Genomic DNA, 12,421 nt, shown 5'->3' with positions numbered 1-12,421 from the left:
ATAGGTACTCACTTGTCATTTTTCACTTTATATGAAAAGAGAAAGATTGATCTTAATATGTATTAAAGGGGGTTCTAGTAATGACTTGCACATTTTACTTAAGATATATTATGATTTAATCAACCACAAATGGCCTTCCTGAGCTCTATGTTCTCAGACTTTCTTGGTGTCTTTTTTTTTTTTTTTTTTTTTCATTTTTTTGGACACATGATGTTACATTAGTTTCGGGTGTGCTTTTTCATGTCATCTTTCTTTTTTCTTCATTCGAGGAGCTTACTGTGTTTGGTGACACAAAATCTGGCATGGAATGGTTTCTAAGTCCTCACCTGTTAGTTTTATGAGAGTCTAATCTGCTAAAGGGCATCATGTAAACCCCAAGCTCATGCATGGACTAATCACATAGGAGACACTTTGCCAATACTTCTTGGTTGGTTTATAGATTTTCTACTTTAGTGATATTGGAACAATTTATAACCCTTAGCAAGGGATTTGCTAGAAGGGAAAGAGGGAGAATACTAACATTATTATTTATATGGTTTTCATTTTAGTTTGATTTTACCCAAAGATGGACAGACCTTGCCTGGAGTGGTAAATGGATGAAATGGAGAGACCTGTTACCACTGTCCTCCCTGAGAATCCTCAGAATGTTCCCAGACTGATAAACATTCTCCTCTTGTGTGGGAATTTGAGCTGCTTTCCACATCAGAGCCTCCAAGGCGCCTGACTGGAATGTCCCCAGCTTGCCAGGGGAAGAAGAAATCTTCCTCAGCCAAGCATCATTTCCGGTTGCTTGGACACCCATGTTATAACTTTCCTCACTCGACCTGTATTTCTCTGTTGCCCTCTGTCAGTTTGTAAGTTGGAGGTAGGAATTTCTGGCACAGGCCTACCAGAGAAACATTCTGTGGAAAATTCTTGAAAGGCAATTTATGTTTACATTCTTATTTTTAATGAAATGACACGGGAAATCAATGGTGTACCACCAAGTATTACAGTGACTGAGCATCAGAAGAGCAAGTGCAGAGGTGTAGTTAGTTAGAAGCACAGGTTTTGGGCGGCCATGGGTTCTAGTCATAGCTCTTTCATCTTCTAGCTGTCACCCACTTTTCGGTGTGGAGCCATATGCTAACTGACATGACCATTCGAAGTTTAAGTAATAACTCTTCATGGAACACTTCACAGAGGCCTTTACATACATTATTTGTTCTACTCAACAACCAATGAGGTAGGCAGGACAATTATTATTATTCCCACTTTACAAGGAAAAAACACCTGAGGTTCAGTATGTAAACTGCCCAGGTTTGGCGTTGAAACACAGGTTTTTATACTTCAAATTCTGCCAGGTCCACTCTGTACTGCAAATAGGTAGTAGCAGAAACAAATAACTTCTAAAAGGGGACAACTTATTATAACAACTAAGCACAAGACTGCTGGAGCCAACCTGAGTTCAAATCCCAGATCTGCCCCCTACTGGTCTGTGCCATCAGTCAAGTCACTTAATGCCCTTGTGCCTCAGTGTCCTAGTGTATAAAATGAGAATAAGGGTAATAATATTTTCCTCCTAGAATCCTTAGGAAGATGACATTGGTTAATATATGTAAAATACTTAGAACTGTACCTGCTCATAGTGAAGGACTACATGAGTGTTATCTGTGATCATTATATTATTAAAAGCTGCATTTCTCAAGAACAATATTCAACTTCTAAACTCACTGAAGCTTCAACTCCCCTAGAATACTTTGAAGCAGACAGGATATGCCGACATTGCATTGGTGAGGTGGGTAGAAATTATAAAATGGGGTAGGGCAACTTTGCAAATAAGTACAAAGAAATCATCAGCTTATCAAATTAATTAATTTTTGCTTTATCTTCCAGTGGTAGTAAGACTAATGAAATCGGCAGTCCCTGTCATTAACTGGAATCGATTCCTGCCAAGTAGCCTGTATATGGTGTGGTAACTGTAGAGTTCCTTCTCTTTCTAGCTTCTCCACTGATCAGAGTAACTCTCAGCAAATTATATTTTGGTGATTTAATTCTCTTGTAAAATAGGCAGTATATTCCCTCTGGAACTTTTTAAATTGTGTACTAAAAGAATAGATATATGTGTCTTTTCAATACCACTTGGTTCAACTATTCTGTTAATGTTGAATCTGGCTGGATTGGTATCTTTTTTGGAGGTGGTCATGTAGAGAAGTGGAAGAGATTGTTTAACTGCCCTTAGAGGGGCTGAATTACTGATTTGTTTCAAATTATATCAATGATCTCTGTCAACAAATTGCTGAAATCCAGAGGTATCAGTCAAGGTTCTTCGTTGCAAGTCTGGCTGGCGTAGGCAGACAAGGAATTTACTGAAAGGATGAGAAGCTCACAGAACTGTTGGGAAAGCTGAAGAACCCACATAGGAACCTGGCAGAAACAAAAGATGCTAAGCAGCAGCCAGGACTAGAGTCCAAGCCATACCCGAAACCAGCCAACTGGGGTCCCCACTGGGACAGCCCACCACAGCTTGCACCATTTCTGGCGGGGGGGGCAGCAGCCACTGGGGGCCATAGTTGCCATGGCTGGCTCTTTCTCACTTAGGTTTCTCTTCACCAACCCTTATTTACTCATACTTTAATGATGGGGATCGTTTCCTTATAAGATGCAATAATAATGAACAAAGAAACCAAGGGACAAACAAAAAACCAGACCCTTAAATAGAACAAACTGGTGGTTGCCAGAGGGGAGCTGGGTGGGGGGATGGGTGAACTAGGCAAAGGGGATTAAGAGGTACAAACTTCCTGGTGTAAAATGAGTAAGATATGGAGATGAAAAGTACAGCATAGGGAATATTGTCAATAAGATTGTAATAATGTTGTTTGGTGACAGATGGTGAGCACTGAGTAATGTATAGAATTGTTGAGTCATTATGTTACACACCTGAAACCAATATAATACTGTATGTATAAGTGTTAATTATACTTCAATAGAAAAAAGGAAAAAAATAATCTGAAAAGATGCAATAATAGCCGTAAGATCTCTTTGTAAAAAAATCCTTACTGAACGGAGAAATATAGTTCATGTCTGTTGGAAGACATAACACATGCCGTATTTCTTCTAAGACTCTCTTTTTATTTACATTTCAACCCCTCTGAAATCATTCAAATCAACTGTGTCTTACAGTTGATGTGGTAGGAAAACATAGTGTCATATTTGAATTGGCCATTTTGTCTTAGCAGTACATGAAATAATGGTGCATTTAAAAAAATGATGGTTTAATTGAGTCAATGAAGTATAGCACTTTAAAGATTGGCTATCGTTGGTTAGGAAGATCACATATCTGGGATTTTCCAGATGGTCCTAATTATATGCATCTTTTTTCTTTTTAGTAAAGGGTATTTGTTCAATATATAACTGTAATATTATTAAGGTTTCAAAAACTTGAAAAACTTTTCCACATTTATATATTCTCATAGCAAAATAAAATAAAATAAAACAAACAAAAACCAAAAACACCTTTTGCTAGACTAATTTTTTTGAGGCCTAAGTTTTGGTTTGGAAAATATCATCAGCAAGCATGTTTAAAAAGTAATTTCATTAGTGAATCTATTTTATTCCTGCATATGAAAAAAAGACCTTTTTTTTTGAGATTATTTATTTATTTGAGAGAGCGAGAGAGAGCAGGAGCAGGGTGGAGGAGCAGAGGGAGAGGGAGAAGCAGACTCCCCGCTGAGCCTGGAGCCTGATGCAGGGCTTGCTGCGAGGCTTGATCCCAGGACCCTGGGCAGATGCTTCACCTAATGAGCCACCCAGGCACCCCTGAAAAAAAGACTTTTAATGTTAGATGTATCTCTGGTAATATTTATTGTCTGTTGGCCCTCTTACAGTTTGATTTACTAAAAATATTTTAAGAGATTTTATTTGTTCCCAAATTAATATTAATATCCCAAATTATTGCAAAGACTAAATTAATTTCACCTATCCCCTTAACAACAATAAGTGATGTCTTGATCAATGAGTATTTGATGCATTTTTTTGTGTTTAAATGTATGAGAACAGAAAGGGACTGTAGCCTCCAGGCAGTTGGGAAGAGCCTCGAATAGGAAATTGATGAGAGTATCTGGGTGGGCCAGGAGTGGTTGTTAACCTAAGATGCTTAAGAAAGACCGAATACTGCAGTGTAGGTTTTTGTTTTTGTCAACAAACCTGGCTTTAGCAACATGTCATTCAGACTACAAATACTATATACTGTTGTGTTTAGGGAACAAGTGCCAAAATGACTCAAACTGGGTTTTGCCAAGTTATTGCCAGCATTTTTGAGGAGGAGATAAGTAGTGCAATAAAAAAAATTTTGTACAAGGACACCGAACTTTTCATAAGGCAAAACCTTGAATTGCCTTACTTGCAAACCAAATTTAGACAACCTTGTCATTTGGCAATCTTGTCACGAGAATGCATGAATAGTATCAATTTGCATATATATGGATTAAAGAAATTATTCAGAATTATGGAATCATTGACATATGTTAGAAAAGAGATTCGTAAGTGTTTCAAAACATTAAGACAACAGATGATTGTTAACCTAACGGTGTCAGGAAAAATTGACAGTGTTTTGGAAGGGAGCAGAAGAGGTCCACTTGCAGTGGGTGTTGGGCATTGCCTCGTAGGTCCACTGGGAGTTCTCTGATACTACCGAGGGATGCACCTTTGTTGTCTTAGTCAACTCAGGCTGCTGTAGCAAAAATACCACAGACTGGGTGGCTCATAGAGAAAAGAAATTTATTCTGCACGGTTCTAGAGGTTGGATGTCTAAGATCAAGGTGTCAACTTTTACAGGCCCTCTCTCAGGTTGCAGACTGCTGACTTCTCAGATCCTCACTTGGCAGAGACCAGAGAGAGGAAACAAACTGTCTAATGATTCTTATAAGTCACAAATCCCATTCATGAGAACTCTATCCTCAAGACCTCATCTAATCCTTATTACCTCCCAAAGGCCCCACCCCGTAAAACCATCACACTGCGGGGTAGAGTTTCAACATATGATTTTGGGAGGGGGAAACATTCAGTCTATAGCAATTGTGGTTGATCACTTAGGCTATTTTATAACTCTGTAGGGATGGAAGTTGATTTGTGGAAAACTAATAATCATGGACATGGTTCTTGCTCATGACAATGTAAGTGAATTTTGTCTGATAGAGAAAATAAGTAATTTTAAGTCAAAATCCCATTTGATTTTAACATCTTTCTGGCTCCCTCATTAATTAATACATTAAAATCTTTGACATGTGTTCATTTCATATTTTTACGAGATTCATGATTCATTATTGTTAGAAATTATACTTTAGCAGCAATAATAATGCATATCTGTTTTCATTCCATAGACACTCATCTGTTTATGTAACAAATATTTATTGTGCACCTGTAATGTCTAGGCACTGTGCTAGGCATTTTATGGGATCCAGAGATAAAAACCAACTGAAATTCTTTTTTTTTATTATTATGTTATGTTAGTCACCATAAGATACATCATTGGTTTTTGATGTAGTGTTCCATGATTCATTATTTGCGTGTAACACCCAGTGCTCATTACAACACGTGCCCGCTCTAATATGTGGATTTGTTTTTTATTATCTATGTACACACACATCCAGTTACAAATGATACATGAATACATACTTAAAAAGTTAAACAATCTATATTATCTAGAGTATATAGTAACATATAGTCTTCTTTCCTTCTTCCTAAAAATATACTACTTTTCCTAGAAATAACCACTGTTTAACTGTTTGCTGGACTTCCTTGCAGATACACACACACATAGAAATATATACATTATATATATATATATACACACATACACACACACATTATATATACATTATATGTTATATACATATATATGTGCTATATAATATTCTGTAACATACTTTTTAATTTAATAATATGCCTTGGAGCATATTATTTAATAAAATGCCAGCTATCAGCATGGGGAATGAGACTGAAAATGGGCATTGGAAACCAGTGTATTGAAGAATTAACTTCATCCCATTACGTCTCCACCTCATCCTTGTGCACAGAATGCTTGGCAAATATCAAAGACTTTTTTTCTAAAGATAATGGACCAGTCCAAGGGGGGAAAAAAATCTCTCCACTGCCTGCATCTCATCCAGTTCTCCAAGCAAAGCAAATTCCCTTTGTTGACCAACTCCTCCCACAGGCAGTATCAAGCCTGATATTTCCGGCTTGTTCTTTAATATGAAGGGGGAAAAAGGCACAGACATTTAAAGAAAGCATGCTACAAAATAAAGATATAGATATCTAAGCAGTAACAATGACCTCTGGCAAAGGTAATTTAAAAACTAGAAGAGAATTTTGAAATAAGAACAGAGTGCTGTTTTACTGACACAAACTCCTTGGGTTCCTGGACCCAATTCCAATGTCAGGGGATCCCCCTCCCCCACCCAACACCAAGCAGTTCTCAGACACCCGCAGGATGTCAGAGAATTCAACCCAATTCGGACACAATCTACCCAGAGATAGTGCCAATCTCCTCAGGTTAAGGGCTCAGTCCCACAAGACTGAGACACCAGTCTCAAGCTCCAGGCTGTTTACCTGGGCTTCTGACCAGCCTGCTATAGATTGGGGATTCCAACAATCTCCTCCTTGGACTTCAGATGCCAGTTGCAAGTCCAGGTTGTTACCTTGTACTTCTGACCTATTGGCTATAAATCAGAGGTTCCCAGGACCTCCTCCTTTGGTTTTTTCGATTTGCTAGAATGGCTCACAGAACTCAGGAAACACTTCCCATTTATTGGTTTACTAAAGGATATGGTAAAGGGTACTGATCAAGAGCCAGATGAAGAGACACATAGGGTGCGGTATGGTAGAAGACTCAGCACTTCCATGCCCTCTTCAGGCATGCCACTCTCCCTGCATCTCCACCTGTTCACCATCCGAGAAGCTCCCTGAACCCAGTCCTTTTAGTTTTTGTGGAGGCTTCATTACACAGTCAAGATTGACTACGTCATTGGCCACTGGCTGCTTCTACCTCCAGCTCCTCTCCCCTCCCTGCAGGTCAGGTGGTGAGGCTGCAAGGTGCAACCTTCTAATCACATGGTTGGTCCTCCTGGCAAAGAGCCCCCGCCCTTCGGTGGAATCCAAAATCACGTTCATTAGTAACAAGACATCCATGTCACCTTTATGGCTTCAGAAATATGGATGAAGACCAAATATGTCAAGAAAGCATTATATCACAGCTTTTGTAAAAAGGAAAAAAAGAATAAGAAAAAGCTCTCAGAAATGGAAAATATGATTGTGGAAAAAAACATTCGATAGTAGATAAATAAAAGCAATAAGATATATGTCTCTAGAAAGAGATTTGGGCGCCTGGGTGGCTCAGTTGGTTAAGCATCTGCCTTCAGCTCAGGTCATGATCCCAGGGTCCTGGGATCAAGTCCCACATTGGGCCCCCTGCTCAGCGGGGAGCCTGCTTCTCTCTCTCCCTCTGCGACTCCCCCTGCTTGTGCACTCTCTGTGTCAAATAAATAAATAAAATCTTAAAAAAAAAAAACATGTTAGAAAGAGATTTATTATAACTGATTGGCTCATGGATTATGGAGGCCAAATATCCCAGTATCTGCTGTGTGAAAGCCAGAGGCCTAGGATGCCAGGTGGTAGAGTTCCAGTTCAAACCCAAAAGCCTAAGGATCAGGGGAGTCAATGGTGTAAGTCTCAATCTGAGTCCGAAAGCCCAAAAGCCAGGGATGGAAGGTGTAAATCCCCATCCAAGTCTGAAGGCCCAGGAACCCAGGGTACCCATGTCCAAGAGCAGGAGAAGACGGATATCCTAGTTCAAACAAGAGAACACATTCACCTTCCACCACCTTTTTGTTCTGTCAGCCCTCAAAGGATTAGATGATGCCTATCCATTGGTGAGTGTGGTTTTTACTCTGTAGATTCGAATGCTGATCTCTTCTGGGAATACCCTTACAGACACACCTAGAAATAATGTTTTCCCAGCTATCTGGGCACCCCTTCACCCAGTCAAGCTGACACAGATAGCTAACCATCACAATAGCCCAGCCAGGATCCAATCCAGGTTCCACTCTTTAACAGAAGAGCTTGTCAGAAAACTTGTGTTTTCCCTCGGAGTTCATCTTCGGCGACTTTTCACTGCAGTGGTCTCCTTAGCTTTCCCCTGGCACATCTCCGCATCATCCACCCCCATCTCCCATCCTTTCCATGAAGAACAATTTAACTTTATCTCAGCTCTCTCAATTGTGCTTCCTTCTCTTACTATTTTATTTATTTTTTTAAAAGATTTTATTTATTTTTGACAGAAAGAGAGAGAGTACAAGCAGGGGAAGCAGCAAGCAGAGGGAGAGGGAGGGGCAGGCTCCCTGCTCAGCAGGGAGCCCGATGTGGGGCTCCATCCCAGGACCCTGGGATCATGACGTGGGCCGAAGGCAGACGCTTAACTGTCTGAGCCACCCAGGCGCCCCTCCTACTATTTTAAATGTGCAAAAGCCTTTATCCTGAAAATGACAAGCAAAAGATACTCCAATTACCAATCAATATCTACCCTCCCTGAGAAGTCCAAGGGAGTGTGTGCGTGAGCTTTGGGGGGAGGGGGTGGGGTATAGATTTTAAATAATAACTAATTCTTTTTTCCTGTCAGATGTAGCTTTGTAAAGATGGTAGTTTTATTTTTATCAGGGAGTTTGATTTCTCTTTTCCTGGTATTTGGTAGGTGGCCCAGTGCTTTGGTGATTAAGTGGACATGAAGGAGGATAGAAATGGACCTGTCAAAGGTGGCTCCAAACTTTTTACCTTGGAGACCGCTAGAAAATGACATTGTTTGCCAAAAGCAGGAAAACTGTAAAGAGCTGTTACTTCCTCTATAACCCCAGTGAAAATTAGCAGCGGGTAGGAGCTGAGAATTTTATTTGGACATGCATGTTTTGAGATGATAGTAATACTCTGAAGTAACAACGTTGAGGTTGTGGAAGTTGCATGGGACTGTGGTATAAATGGGAGAACAAAGAGTGAAGGTAAAAGACTCAGGAATTGCCAGCATGGAGGTGGGGGTTGGCGGGGAGAGACTGGGTGAGTGTGCAAAAGGCTTACCGACTTTGGCAGGGAAAAGGAAACCATACGGGCATGGCAACAAGCAGGGATGAAGACGTAAGAACAGAACAGAATGTTAAACCACTGTGGATGCCAAAAAAGAAAAACATTCAACAAGAACAACAATAGCTAACACTTATAAACCTTTAATAGTGGCATGCATTATAAGTGAAATAAGCCAGTCAGAGAAAGACAAACACCATATGATTTCACTCATATGTAGACTTTAAGAAAAAAACCAAACGAGCAAAGGAAAAGAGAGAGGGACAAAGCAAGAAACACACTCTTAACTATAGAGAACAGACGACGGTCACTAGTGGGGGGTTGGGTTGAATAGGTGACAGGAATTAAGGAGGGCACTTGTGATGAGCACAGCGTGATGTATGGAAGTGTTGAATCTCTATACTGTACACCTAAAGTGAATATGACACTGTGTGTAAACTATACCGGAATTAGAATAAAATAAAAAAATAATGACATGCATTATTTCAGTGAAAATTCTCAATGACCATATGATCAACGTACTGTTACATTATACCTCTCTTCACTGATGAGAAAACTGGCTTATGAAAGTTAAACAATTTGTTGAGAGTCACATAGCTGGTAATCAAACTCAGATCAGGGGAACCCTAGGATCCAGGCCCTTAAGCACTACTCCAGAGGATACATTTGAGAATCCAGAATTTCTATACAATTATATAATCCTCATGGGGCACGAGGCTCAGGGATGTGCCTTGTGTATACTCGTTGAATTCTCACCCACTCGGCAGACCCGTTATTCCCAAATAAATTGTAGGTAGGTGTAACCACCCTAGACTACACAGTTGTTAAATAGTGGGGTTGGGATTGGAACTCTATCAGTCTGTTCCAGAGTTTATTAAAAAAAAAAAAAAAAGGTTAAAGGAAAAAAGCCATTATTCCATGTTAGCAGTTAAATATATTCCATGAAACTAAACTTTGAAAGCCTCTGCCTCAACCTCTGTCAGGTGACTCTTATACTCCCTCCCTGCAATGCATCCACCTTGCAGGCTCAGCCTCTGAGAAAATCGTAATGTCTTATCCATTTCATGGTCTCCTGCCACTTTTTGTCCCTTTTCTCCTTCTCAGCCACCACAGAGAACTTGACATTTCTGAAGGATCCAATAGTCTCAGTTGAACAGATTTTAGCTGCAAGTAGAAAATAGCTGACCGCCTTAATGGACAAAAATGTTATTCATGAAGGTATTATTTTCTTTTCCCCTTCTCAATTTCTTTTCTTTTCGATAGGAGCCAAGACAAATATTAAATATCTTCCACTCTCTCTTAGGCTAGTATTCTTCCCTCTCCCCCATGAACGGATAGAGGAGCAGTGGCTAAAATAAAAAGGTATGTGCTTATTATGAGCAGAAAGTAGGATCGCCAGATTTAGCAAATACAAATGCAGGACGCCCAGTTGGATTTGAATTTCAGATAGACAACAATTTTTTTTTCTTTTTAGTATAAGTATGTCCCGTGCAGTATTTGAAATATACTTATACTAAAAGTAAATATTCACTGTTGATCTGAAATTGAAATTTAACCAAGCATCCTGTATTTTATCTGGCAACTGTACCAGACTATGAGTTCAGATCATCTTTTTTTCTGACTTGACAATTCAAATTAATTCAACCCAGCGAGTCATTGCACAAAATGAGAAATGGTACAAAGTGTTGCCTCTGAGATTCTGTTCCATTTGAATTCACTTGGAGATATTTATAAACCATACTTCCTGAGTACTCTGATACTGTGGACAACAGGAGAGAGGACGCCCACATTTCCCAGGGAATGGAGCATGACATGCAGCTAAACTGCATTTTATTTGTGCTGTAAGTTCAGTCTGGGTGTCGCATGGCTATCTGGGTTCACACTGAATTTGAGCATTCACTGGCTAAATCTATCCAATTGAAAATTAGGGTCAATTCTGTGATTTTCAAACTTATTTAAACCAAGTAAGTGATTACTCAAAGTCCCCCCAAAGCCTCTCCTCTTTAATTTTAAATACCTGATTGAAGTCTTGAGGTAACCTAATTGGTTACCTAAATAGGTTATTCACTTTCTCACTTTCCATAGTACCTACTAACTTCAGGCCCCTTTTCTTCTCTATAAAACCATTAAAGATATCTAATCAGAACCAAACATGATGGTGATGGAGATGGATAGAATATATGTTGATTTGTGGTTTTCCTAACTTGGGCTTCTTCTCCTCTGCTAGATCTAATATCTTTATACCTATTGACAGTAAAGAAAACTTATTGTATGTCAACACCATGGAATTGCCATACAGTTTATATCCGTTAACAAATCCAAAAGAGGAAAAAAAAGGAATTGATTCTTTGTCATTCACTGATGCAGCCAACAAGGATTTGCTTTAAGCCCAGCTGGGGATATAGCTGTGAGGAATGACAGCTGGTCTTCATTTGTGCCATCCACCGCCCCGAGTGTATGGAGTCATCCTACCCTCACAGCACTCTTATGAGTAGGTCCTTTAATAATCATCACCCGTTTTACAGATGGGTGATCTGGGTAAAATCACCCATCTGGATATGTAAAGAGAGCCTGAATAATTCACCAGGGTCAATTCCCGGAAAGTGTCAATGGCAGGATGAAACTCAGGCAGTTTACTGTTAAAGTCCACTCTCTTATGATGTACAGCTTCTCTGTGAACAAAACAGGCATGGTCCCTGCCCTCCTGGAACTTATAATATTCTCAGCTCCTATTTCCTTTAATATGTATGCTATGTGCAAAACCCAACATTGATTAATAAAAGGCAAATATACTTATTAACTTTTAAAACACATGAATATATATTTGCAGTTTATTTTTCACCACAGATATTGATAAAAATATTCAGTGATGATAGTCTAAAGTGCTTATGTTTGATTATGCATATCTGTAAAATATGACCAAGAATCTGGAAAGACCTTGGAATCCAAATCAATTTAAGCTTTTAATGAAACCATTCTTACTGGTGTGGCATCCTTGCACAAAACATTTTGCCATTACTTTTGAGTTAAAAGGTTAAGATAATTTAGTAACCTATGACTTACCACCTACTTACCTGTTTTCCATGTTAAGAATTCTTAGAATTCAGAAGATTGCAACTTCTCAGAAGCCAATCAGTCTTACCTCAAAGCCATTGAACTGGTGGACATCCAGTCTGTATTCACCATGCAACATAACTATCTGATTTATTTGTCCACATAGAGTAATTCACTTTGTCCCTTTCAGAATAACCATTTTAATCAGATTCCTTTGTACATTTTGCATAAAGATCTTTTAAAGTAGTTTTTTTTCTGT

This window comes from Halichoerus grypus, chromosome 3 (genome assembly GCF_964656455.1).
Source record: "Halichoerus grypus chromosome 3, mHalGry1.hap1.1, whole genome shotgun sequence".
Classification (NCBI taxonomy): Eukaryota; Metazoa; Chordata; class Mammalia; order Carnivora; family Phocidae; genus Halichoerus; species Halichoerus grypus.
Note: the sequence above shows the minus strand (reverse complement) of the source record.